The 12,399-nt window shown below is 60.7% G+C and overlaps 1 non-coding gene across 1 annotated transcript; it reads left to right on the top strand.

Annotated features, from left to right (window-relative positions):
• Positions 1-4,461: 4,461 nt before the first annotated feature.
• On the top strand, positions 4,462-4,580 carry LOC131872282 (5S ribosomal RNA). Its single transcript, XR_009370455.1, has one exon. It is a non-coding gene; the product is annotated as a 5S ribosomal RNA (ribosomal RNA).
• Positions 4,581-12,399: the final 7,819 nt, after the last annotated feature.

Genomic DNA, 12,399 nt, shown 5'->3' with positions numbered 1-12,399 from the left:
GGCGCGGTGCGCTCAACCTGGGGAGTCGACCCATCGAAGCATACACCTCCCCTATATAAGCTATTTGTCCGATTCCGACACCTGTGTAGTTTGCACCTCCGCTCAGGACATCGACCCCAACTTCCGAACTCGCCTGCAACGACCGAACCAGCGCCTTGGTGCGCACCAAAAGTGCGCACTTTTGGAGGGCACTTTTCTGCGCTCCAAAGGTGCGCACTTTTGGAGGGCACTTTTTGGAGGGCACTTTTCTGCGCTCCAAAGGTGCGCACTTTTGGAGGGCACTTTTTGGAGGGCACTTTTCTGCGCTCCAAAGGTGCGCACTTTTGGAGGGCACTTTTTGGAGGGCACTTTTCTGCGCTCCAAAGGTGCGCACTTTTGGAGGGCACTTTTTGGAGGGCACTTTTCTGCGCTCCAAAGGTGCGCACTTTTGGAGGGCACTTTTTGGAGGGCACTTTTCTGCGCTCCAAAGGTGCGCACTTTTGGAGGGCACTTTTTGGAGGGCACTTTTCTGCGCTCCAAAGGTGCGCACTTTTGGAGGGCACTTTTTGGAGGGCACTTTTCTGCGCTCCAAAGGTGCGCACTTTTGGAGGGCACTTTTTGGAGGGCACTTTTCTGCGCTCCAAAGGTGCGCACTTTTGGAGGGCACTTTTTGGAGGGCACTTTTCTGCGCTCCAAAGGTGCGCACTTTTGGAGGGCACTTTTGTGCACTCCAAAGGTGCGCACTTTTGGAGGGCACTTTTCCTGTGCTCCAAAGGTGCACACCTAGGTGAGCACCTTCGACCACACCTTGTAGCACACCAAACTCTGACTTTCGACTTCATCCGCAATGCAGGGTCTTTGAGGTTGGCGCAATGCGCACAACCAGGGGAGTCGACCCATCAAACCCAACACCTCCCCTATATAAGCTATTTGTCTGATTCTCATACATGCGTAGCCTGCAGGAGCAATTAGGACATCGACCCCAACTTTCGGCTTCTAAACGAAAACAAGGTCTTTGAGGTTGGTGTAATGCGAACAACTAGGGGAGTCAACCCATCAAACCCAACACCTCCCCTATATAAGCTATTTGTCTGATTCTCATACATGTGTAGTCTACAGGAGCAATTAGGACATCGACCCCAACTTTTGACTTCTTAACGAAAACAAGGTCTTTGAGGTTGACGTAATGCGCACAACCAGGGGAGTCGACCCATCAAACCCAACACCTCCCCTATATAAGCTATTTGTCCGATTCTCATACATGTGTAGCCTGCAGGAGCCATTAGGACATTGACCCCAACTTTTGACTTCTTAACGAAAACAAGGTCTTTGAGGTTGGCGTAATGCGCACAACCAAGGGAGTTGACCCATCAAACCCAACACCTCCCCTATATAAGCTATTTGTCTGATTCTCATACATGTGTAGCCTGCAACAACGATTAGGACATCCACCCCAACTTCTGAATTCGTCTGCGTTGACCGCACCAAAGGTGCACGCCTTGGTGCTCACCAAAATCCGACTTCCGACTTCTTCTGCTATGCGGGGTCTTTGAGGTTGGCGCAGTGCGCACAACCAGGGGAGTCAACCCACCGAATGCAACACCTCCCCTATATAAGCTATTTGTCTGATTCTCATACATGCGTAGACTGCAGCAATGATTAGGACATCCACCCCAACTTTTGACTTCTTAAACAAGACAGGGTCTTTGAAGTTGGTGCAGTGCACACAACCAGGGGAGTCGACCCATCAAACGCAACACCTCCCCTATATAAAGCTATTTGTCCGATTCTCATACGTGTAGTCTGCAGCAGCGATTAGGACATCGACCCCAACTTCCGAATTCGTTTGCATTGACCGCACCAAAGGTGCACGCCTTGGTGTGCACCCTGGAGTGCACTTTGGTGCTCACCTCGGTGCACACTTTGGTGTGCACCTCGGTGTGCACCAAAGGTGCGCACCTTGGAGCGCACCAAAGGTGTACACTTTGGAGCGCACCACATAGGGTCTTTGAGAGGTTGGCGCAGTGCGCACACCAAGGTGGGTGTTGAGGTGCGTGCCGAGGTGGGTGGGTGCTAGGGTGCGCTCCATGGTGGGTGCCAGGGTGGGTGCGTGCTAGGGTGGATTCCAAAGAGGGTCATAGGGTGGGTGCCAAGGTGGGTTGGTGATATAGTGGGTTCAAAGGTGGGTACTAGGGTGGGTTCCAAGGTGGGTCACAAGTTGGGTGCCAGGATGCGTGGGTGTTAGGTTGGGTGCCAAGGTGGGCTCCTGCGTGGGTGGGTGCTAGGGTGGGTTTCAAGGTGGACGCGAGGGCGGGTGCCAAGGTGGGTAACAAGTTGGGTGTTAGGATGGGTGAGTGCTAGAGTGGGTGCCAAGGTGGGTGGGTGCTAAGGTGGATGCCAAGGTGGTTCACAGGGTGGGTGGGTTCTAGGGTGAGTTCCAAGGTGGGTCACAGGTTCAGTGCTAGGGTGGGTGTCAAGGCGGGTGTCGAGGTGCCTGGGTGCTAGGGTGTGGATGCCAATGTGGGTCATAGGGTGGGTACTAGGGTGGGCTGCAATGTGGGTGCCAAGGTGGGTAACATGCTCGGTGGGTTCTAAATTGGGTGCCAGGGTGGGTGTGCACCCACCTTGCCCGAGGTGGGTGCCAAGGTGCCAGTGTGGGTGGGTGCTAAGGTGGATGCCAAGGTGGGTGAGAAGGTGGGTGATAGGTTGAGTGGTAGGATGGGTGGGTGCCAAGATGGGTCACAGGGTGGGTGCAAGGGTGGGTAGGTGCTAGGGTTGGTGTCAGGGTGGGTGGGTGCTAGGTTGGGTTCCAAGGTGGGTGCGAGGGTGAGTGTCAAGGTGGGTCACAGGTTAGGTGCTAGGATGGGTGAGTGCTAGGGTGCAAAGGTGCCAGGGTGGGTGCTAGGATGGGTCGATGCTAGGGTGAGTGGCAAGGTGGGTCCACAAGTGTCAAGGTGGGTGCCGAGGTGGGTGCCAAGTCGGCGACTGCTATGGTGGATGCCAAGGTGGGTCACGGGGTGGGTGCCAAGTTGCTAGGTTGGGTTCCAAGGTGGGTGCCAACGTGGGTGCTAGGGTGCGTGGGTTAAAGGGTGTGTCACAACGTGGGTGCCAGGATGGGTGCGCACCCACACTGGCCAAGACGGGTGCGGGTGCAAGGTTGGGTTCCAAGCCCGGTCACAGGCTGGGTGCTAGGATGGGTGGGTGCCAAGGTGGGCACCAGGGTGGGTGCACCCACCCTGGCCAAGGTGGGTCACGGGGTGGGTCCTAGGGTGGGTAACGGGGTGGGTACTAAGGTGCGTGCCAAGGTGGGTCATAGGGTGGGTGCCAAGGTGGGCACCAGGGTGGGTGTGCACCAACCCTAGCCAGGGTAGGTCACGGGGTGGTTGTCGGGGTGGGCGTCAAGGAGCCAAGGTGGGTGGCAAGTAGCCAAGTTGCGTGCCAAGGTGGGTGTCGGGGTGGGTGCCAAGGATCCAAGGTGGGTGCCAAGGAACCAAGGTGGGTGTCTGGGTGGGTGCCGAGGTGGGAGCCAGGGTGGGTCCCAAGGTGAGTGCAAAGGTGGGTGCCAGGGTCAAGGTGAGTGCCAATGTGGGTTCCAAGGTGCCAGGGTCAGGGTGAGTGCCAATGTGGGTTCAAAGGTGCTAAGTTGGGTGCGAGGTTGGGTGCGAGGGTGGGTGGGTGCCAAGGTGTGCTAGGTGGAAGCCCGGGTGGGTCGGCATCCCATGGGTGTCGAGTTGGGTGCCTGATGGGTGCTTCTTGTCAAGTTTTAGTCGTCGGGACTCATTTCGAGCCTTAGAGGTCGTTTCTTGTCCGGTTGCCCTGTCTTCGACCTGGGAACCCAATTTTGGTCCTCGGGTCCCATTTTTTTTTGTCTCGCATCCCACTTTTGGCCTGTGGCCTTTTCGGGGTCGATTCTCGTTTTGGGCATCAGAGCATGTTTCTTCTCCTAAAACCCAATATTTGTTTATTAAGTCTCGGAACACATTTTTGTTCTCGTGGACCCATCATGGGTCTTGGAACGCATTTGTGGTCCTTGGGTCCCATTTTGCATCCCGAAACTTGTGTTTTGGTGCTTGATCCCTATTTTGGGTGCCCACCTTGCACCAAGTGCGCACCCGGGGCAAACCGAGCGCCTTGGTGCACCGGGGCAAGATCGAGCGTGCACCCGAGGCGCCCCGAACATGCACCAAGGTGCACTCGGCCCACATGTGAGCGCAGGTCGTTGCGCCCGAGGTGGTGTGTGGGCACCGCGTTGCAGACGGGACACTGCACGCACACGACGCCCCCTCCAGGTGCACGCACGTAGGCCGGGCCGGGTGCACACCCGACGCCCTAGCAAGGTGCGCGCACCCGGGCAGGGCTCACACTTGGCGAACGGGGCGCACTTCGCGAGGGAGGGTGTGCACCTCGACGGGGGTGGGTGGCCGGGGTGGATTCGCACGTGGGTCGCGGTTTGCTAAGTACACACTGCGACAAGCTCATAACGGGTGCGATCATACCAGCATTAGTGCACCGGATCCCATCAGAACTCCGCAGTTAAGCGCGCTTGGGCCGGAGTAGTACTGGGATGGGTGACCTCCCGGGAAGTCCCGGTGTTGCACCCTTTTTTAGTTTTTCGCCGGGCGTCGCAATGCTATTTGAATAAACCTTTTGCCCGTTTGCGTTCTCGTCGGGGCCGGGCCGGGCCGGGGTGCGCTGCCCGCACTACCGCGCGCGCGGGGGCGACACCGAGCGCGCACCCGAGGCACCCCGAGCACACAGGCCACGGTGCAACCCGGGCGTTGTGCGCGCACCCCGGTGCGCCCGAGGTGCTGCGCGCGCACCCAGGTGAAATCGGTGTGCACCTCGGCCAGTGCGCGCTCGGTCGAGTCGCGCACGTTGGCCAAGGTGCACGGTGATGTTTCTTACTCTAAGGTTCCGCACCAGACGCCCGGGACAGGTGAGCGAAGCTGGGCGGGGCCGGGTGCGCGGCCGGGGCAGGTGCACGCAGCTGGAGAGAGCTTTGGAGCACACTTCGGAGCGCACCAATGATGCGCTCCATTCAAAAGTTTCCTGAAAAGGCAAAAAAAGTTGAGATTATAGAATTTCCCACTTGAGAGATTGTAAAAAAAAAAAATTTAAAATGAAGGAAACGCGGGTGCCAAGGTGTGCGCAGCCCAGCCAAGGTGTGCGCACCAAGGCGCCCACCCTGGCGAAGGTGCACGCAAGGTGCGCACCCGAGGCAAACCGGACAATTAACCCAACTTTCGACTTCGCGCGCACCTTGGAGCGCACTTCGGAGCGCTCCTTGGTGCGCACCAATCTTGGGCACCTCGGAGTGCACCATGGCGCCCACCAAGGTGCGCACCCGGGGCAAACCGAGCTCCGACTTCGTGCGCACCTTGGAGCGCACGAAAGGTGCGCACCATGGCGCCCACCAAGGTGCGCAGCCCAGCCAAGGCGTGCGCATCAAGGTGCGCACCCTGGCGAAGGTGCGCACCCGGGGCAAACCGAGCTCCGACTTCGTGCGCACCTTGGAGCGCACAAAAGGTGCGCAACCCAGCCAAGGTGTGCGCACCCCGGTCAAACCGAGCTCCGAATCGTGCGCACCAGAGGTGCACGCCATCGTGCGCACCTTGGAGCACACTTCGGAGCCCTCCTTGGTGCGCGCCGATGTTGCGCACCTCGGAGCGCACCCGGGGAAAACAATGCAATTAACCCGACTTTCGACTTCGTGGGCACCTCGGAGCGCTCTCGGGTTCGCACCTCGGAGCACACCGAGGTGCGCACCTTTGATGCGCTGCCTTCACCAATTTCCAGAAAAGGCAAGAAAACATTGAGAAGGTGTGCGCACCGAGGTGCCCACCCTGGCGAAGGTGCACGCGAGGTGCGCACCCGGGGCAAACCGGGCTCCGACTTCGTGCACGCCGCACCTTGGAGCACACTTCGGAGCGCTCCTTGGTGCGCACCAGGGCGCGCAACCCAGCCGAGGTGCCCACCCCGGCGAAGGTGCACGCGAGGTGCGCACCCGGGGCAAACCGGGCTCCGACTTCGTGCACGCCATGGTGCCCACCGCGGCGAAGGTGCACGCGAGGTGCGCACCCGGGGCAAACCGGGCTCCGACTTCGTGCACGCCGCACCTTGGAGCACACTTCGGAGCGCTCCTTGGTGCGCACCATGGTGCCCACCAGGGCGCGCAACCCCGCCGAAGGTGCACGCGAGGTGCGCACCCGGGGCAAACCGGGCTCCGACTTCGTGCACGCCGCACCTTGGAGCACACTTCGGAGCGCTCCTTGGTGCGCACCATGGTGCCCACCAGGGCGCGCAACCCCGCCGAAGGTGCACGCGAGGTGCGCACCCGGGGCAAACCGGGCTCCGACTTCGTGCACGCCATGGTGCGCACCGCGGCGAAGGTGCGCACCCGGGGCAAACCGGGCTCCGACTTCGTGCACGCCGCACCTTGGAGCACACTTCGGAGCGCTCCTTGGTGCGCACCAGGGCGCGCAACCCAGCCGAGGTGCCCACCCCGGCGAAGGTGCACGCGAGGTGCGTACCCGGGGCAAACCGGGCTCCGACTTCGTGCACGCCGCACCTTGGAGCACACTTCGGAGCGCTCCTTGGTGCGCACCATGGTGCCCACCAGGCCGCGCAACCCAGCCAAGGTGTGCGCACCAAGGTGCACGCGAGGTGCGCACCCGGGGCAAACCGGGGTCCGACTTCGTGCACGCCGCACCTTGGAGCACACATCGGGGCGCTCCCGGGTTCGCACCGGCGTTGCGCACCGTGGTGGGCACCTCGGAGCACACCAAGGTGGGCAGCGAGGTGCGCACCTTTGATGCGATGCCTTCACTAATTTCCATAAAAGGCAAAAAAAAAACGAGATTTTAAAATTTCCGTTTTGAAAGATAGTGAGAAAAAGGGAATGCTGGTGCCATCTTGAGCCCGCCCTGGTGCGCAGCCCAGCCAAGGTGTGCGCACCAAGGTGCCCACCCTGGCGAAGGTGCGCGCCCGGGCAATTAATCCAACTTCCAACTTCGCGCGCGCCAGGGTGGGAGCGCACCCAACAACCGGGCCTGGGAAGAGCCAATGCGAGAAACCCCACCAAACGCTCTGACAAAAAAAGAGGGGGCGCTCCAGTAACCCCGCTTCGGAGCGCACCCTGGGCAAACCCAGCCAAGGTGCCCACCCCGGCCAAGGTGCAGGCGAGGTGCGCACCCGGGGCAAACCGGGCTCCGACAACGTGCACGCCGCACCTTGGAGCACACTTCGTAGCGCTCCCGGGTGCGCACCTCAGAGCACACCAAGGTGGGCAGCGAGGTGCGCACCTTTGATGCGCTGCCTTCACTAATTTCCAGAAAAGGCAAAAAAAAAAGGAGATTTTAAAATTTCCGTTTTGAAAGATAGTGAAAAAAACGGAACGCGCGTGCCATCTTGAGCCCGCCCTGGTGCGCAGCCCAGGTAAGGTGCCCACCCTGGCAAAGGTGCGCACCCGGGCAATTAACCCTACTTCCGACTTCGTGCGCGCCAGGGTGGCAACCGGGCCTCGGAAGAGCCAATGCGAGAAACCCCACCAAACGCTCCGACAAAAAAAGAGGCGGCGCTCCAATAACCCCGCTTCGGAGCGCAGCCGGGGCAAACCCAGCCAAGGTGCCCACCCCGACGAAGGTGCACGCGAGGTGCGCACCCGGGGCAAACCGGGCTCCGACAACGTGCACGCAGCACCTTGGAGCACACTTCGAAGCACTCCCGGGTGCCCACCGGCGTTGCGCACCGTGGTGGGCAGCGAGGTGCGCACCTTTGATGCGCTGCCTTCACTAATTTCCAGAAAAAGGCAAAAAAAAATGAGATTTTAAAATTTCCGTTTTGAAAGATAGTGAAAAAAAAGGAACGCGGGTGCCATCTTGAGCCCGCCCTGGTGCGCAGCCCAGGCAAGGCATGCGCACCAAGGTGCCCACCCGAGGTGCACACCCGGGGCAAACCGGGCTCCGACTTCGTGCAGGCCGCACCTTGGAGCACACTTCGGAGCGCTCCTTGGTGCGCACCATGGTGCCCACCAGGGCGCGCAACCCAGCCAAGGTCTGCACACCAAGGTGCCCACCCCGGCGAAGGTGCACGCGAGGTGCGCACCCGGGGCAAACCGGGCTCCGACTTCGTGCACGCCATGGTGCCCACCGCGGCGAAGGTGCACGCGAGGTGCGCACCCGGGGCAAACCGGGCTCCGACTTCGTGCACGCCGCACCTTGGAGCACACTTCGGAGCGCTCCTTGGTGCGCACCATGGTGCCCACCAGGGCGCGCAACCCAGCCAAGGTGTGCGCACCAAGGTGCACGCGAGGTGCGCACCCGGGGCAAACCGGGGTCCGACTTCGTGCACGCCGCACCTTGGAGCACACATCGGAGCGCTCCCAGGTTCGCACCAGCGTTGCGCACCTTTGATGCGCTGCCTTCACTAATTTCCAGAAAAGGCAAAAAAAAACGAGATTTTAAAATTTCCGTTCTGAAAGATAGTGAAAAAAACGGAACGCGGGTGCCATCTTGAGCCCTTCCTGGTGCGCAGCCCAGGCAAGTTGTGCGCACCAAGGTGCCCACCCTGGCGGAGGTGCGCGCCCGGGGCAATCCGGGCTCCGACTTCGTGCACTGCATGGTGCCCACCAAGGCGCGCAACCCAGCCAAGGTGCCCACCGCAGCGAAGGTGCACGCGAGGTGCGCACCCGAGGTGCACACCCGGGGCAAACCGGGCTCCGACTTCGTGCACGCCGCACCTTGGAGCACACTTCAGAGCGCTCCTTGGTGCGCACCAGGGCGCGCAACCCAGCCGAGGTGCCCACCCCGGCGAAGGTGCACGCGAGGTGCGCACCCGGGGCAAACCGGGCTCCGACTTCGTGCACGCCATGGTGCCCACCGCGGCGAAGGTGCGCACCCGGGGCAAACCGGGCTCCGACTTCGTGCACGCCGCACCTTGGAGCACACTTCGGAGCGCTCCTTGGTGCGCACCATGGTGCCCACCAGGCCGCGCAACCCAGCCAAGGTGTGCGCACCAAGGTGCACGCGAGGTGCGCACCCGGGGCAAACCGGGGTCCGACTTCGTGCACGCCGCACCTTGGAGCACACATCGGGGCGCTCCCGGGTTCGCACCGGCGTTGCGCACCGTGGTGGGCACCTCGGAGCACACCAAGGTGGGCAGCGAGGTGCGCACCTTTGATGCGATGCCTTCACTAATTTCCATAAAAGGCAAAAAAAAAACGAGATTTTAAAATTTCCGTTTTGAAAGATAGTGAGAAAAAGGGAATGCTGGTGCCATCTTGAGCCCGCCCTGGTGCGCAGCCCAGCCAAGGTTTGCGCACCAAGGTGCCCACCCTGGCGAAGGTGCGCGCCCGGGCAATTAACCCAACTTCCAACTTCGCGCGCGCCAGGGTGGGAGCGCACCCAACAACCGGGCCTGGGAAGAGCCAATGCGAGAAACCCCACCAAACTCTCTGACAAAAAAAGAGGGGGCGCTCCAGTAACCCCGCTTCGGAGCGCACCCTGGGCAAACCCAGCCAAGGTGCCCACCCCGGCCAAGGTGCAGGCGAGGTGCGCACCCGGGGCAAACCGGGCTCCGACAACGTGCACGCCGCACCTTGGAGCACACTTCGTAGCGCTCCCGGGTGCGCACCTCAGAGCACACCAAGGTGGGCAGCGAGGTGCGCACCTTTGATGCGCTGCCTTCACTAATTTCCAGAAAAGGCAAAAAAAAAAGGAGATTTTAAAATTTCCGTTTTGAAAGATAGTGAAAAAAACGGAACGCGCGTGCCATCTTGAGCCCGCCCTGGTGCGCAGCCCAGGTAAGGTGCCACCCTGGCAAAGGTGCGCACCCGGGCAATTAACCCTACTTCCGACTTCGTGCGCGCCAGGGTGGCAACCGGGCCTCGGAAGAGCCAATGCGAGAAACCCCACCAAACGCTCCGACAAAAAAAGAGGCGGCGCTCCAATAACCCCGCTTCGGAGCGCAGCCGGGGCAAACCAAGCCAAGGTGCCCACCCCGACGAAGGTGCACGCGAGGTGCGCACCCGGGGCAAACCGGGCTCCGACAACGTGCACGCAGCACCTTGGAGCACACTTCGAAGCACTCCCGGGTGCCCACCGGCGTTGCGCACCGTGGTGGGCAGCGAGGTGCGCACCTTTGATGCGCTGCCTTCACTAATTTCCAGAAAAAGGCAAAAAAAAATGAGATTTTAAAATTTCCGTTTTGAAAGATAGTGAAAAAAAAGGAACGCGGGTGCCATCTTGAGCCCGCCCTGGTGCGCAGCCCAGGCAAGGCATGCGCACCAAGGTGCCCACCCGAGGTGCACACCCGGGGCAAACCGGGCTCCGACTTCGTGCAGGCCGCACCTTGGAGCACACTTCGGAGCGCTCCTTGGTGCGCACCATGGTGCCCACCAGGGCGCACCCGAGGCAAACCGGGCTCCGACTTCGTGCACGCCGCACCTTGGAGCACACATCGGAGCGCTCCCAGGTTCGCACCAGCGTTGCGCACCTTTGATGCGCTGCCTTCACTAATTTCCAGAAAAGGCAAAAAAAAAACGATATTTTAAAATTTCCGTTCTGAAAGATAGTGAAAAAAACGGAACGCGGGTGCCATCTTGAGCCCTTCCTGATGCGCAGCCCAGGCAAGTTGTGCGCACCAAGGTGCCCACCCTGGCGGAGGTGCGCGCCCGGGGCAAACCGGGCTCCGACTTCGTGCACTGCATGGTGCCCACCAAGGCGCGCAACCCAGCCAAGGTGCCCACCGCAGCGAAGGTGCACGCGAGGTGCGCACACCGAGGTGCACACCCGGGGCAAACCGGGCTCCGACTTCGTGCACGCCGCACCTTGGAGCACACTTCAGAGCGCTCCTTGGTACGCACCAGGGCGCGCAACCCAGCCAAGGTGCTCACCCCGGCGAAGGTGCACGCGAGGTGCGCACCCGGGGCAAACCGGGCTCGGACTTCGTGCACGCCGCACCTTGGAGCACACATCGGAGCGCTCCCGGGTTCGCACCAGCATTGCGCACCTTTGATGCGCTGCCTTCACTAATTTCCAGAAAAGGCAAAAAAAAGAAAAAAATGAGATTTTAAAATTTCCGTTTTGAAAGATAGTGAAAAAAACGGAACGCGGGTGCCATCTTGAGCCCGCCCTGGTGTGCAGCCCAGGCAAGTTGTGCGCACCAAGGCACCCACCCTGGCCAAGGTGGGTCACGGGGTGGGTCCTAGGGTGGGTAACGGGGTGGGTACTAAGGTGCGTGCCAAGGTGGGTCATAGGGTGGGTGCCAAGGTGGGCACCAGGGTGGGTGTGCACCAACCCTAGCCAGGGTAGGTCACGGGGTGGTTGTCGGGGTGGGCGTCAAGGAGCCAAGGTGGGTGGCAAGTAGCCAAGTTGCGTGCCAAGGTGGGTGTCGGGGTGGGTGCCAAGGATCCAAGGTGGGTGCCAAGGAACCAAGGTGGGTGTCTGGGTGGGTGCCGAGGTGGGAGCCAGGGTGGGTCCCAAGGTGAGTGCAAAGGTGGGTGCCAGGGTCAAGGTGAGTGCCAATGTGGGTTCCAAGGTGCCAGGGTCAGGGTGAGTGCCAATGTGGGTTCAAAGGTGCTAAGTTGGGTGCGAGGTTGGGTGCGAGGGTGGGTGGGTGCCAAGGTGTGCTAGGTGGAAGCCCGGGTGGGTCGGCATCCCATGGGTGTCGAGTTGGGTGCCTGATGGGTGCTTCTTGTCAAGTTTTAGTCGTCGGGACTCATTTCGAGCCTTAGAGGTCGTTTCTTGTCCGGTTGCCCTGTCTTCGACCTGGGAACCCAATTTTGGTCCTCGGGTCCCATTTTTTTTTGTCTCGCATCCCACTTTTGGCCTGTGGCCTTTTCGGGGTCGATTCTCGTTTTGGGCATCAGAGCATGTTTCTTCTCCTAAAACCCAATATTTGTTTATTAAGTCTCGGAACACATTTTTGTTCTCGTGGACCCATCATGGGTCTTGGAACGCATTTGTGGTCCTTGGGTCCCATTTTGCATCCCGAAACTTGTGTTTTGGTGCTTGATCCCTATTTTGGGTGCCCACCTTGCACCAAGTGCGCACCCGGGGCAAACCGAGCGCCTTGGTGCACCGGGGCAAGATCGAGCGTGCACCCGAGGCGCCCCGAACATGCACCAAGGTGCACTCGGCCCACATGTGAGCGCAGGTCGTTGCGCCCGAGGTGGTGTGTGGGCACCGCGTTGCAGACGGGACACTGCACGCACACGACGCCCCCTACAGGTGCACGCACGTAGGCCGGGCCGGGTGCACACCCGACGCCCTAGCAAGGTGCGCGCACCCGGGCAGGGCTCACACTTGGCGAACGGGGCGCACTTCGCGAGGGAGGGTGTGCACCTCGACGGGGGTGGGTGGCCGGGGTGGATTCGCACGTGGGTCGCGGTTTGCTAAGTACACACTGCGACAAGCTCATAAC

The sequence above is a fragment of the Cryptomeria japonica genome, unplaced genomic scaffold (genome assembly GCF_030272615.1).
Source record: "Cryptomeria japonica unplaced genomic scaffold, Sugi_1.0 HiC_scaffold_546, whole genome shotgun sequence".
NCBI lineage: Eukaryota > Viridiplantae > Streptophyta > Pinopsida > Cupressales > Cupressaceae > Cryptomeria > Cryptomeria japonica.
This window is presented reverse-complemented; position numbering and strand designations above follow the sequence as displayed.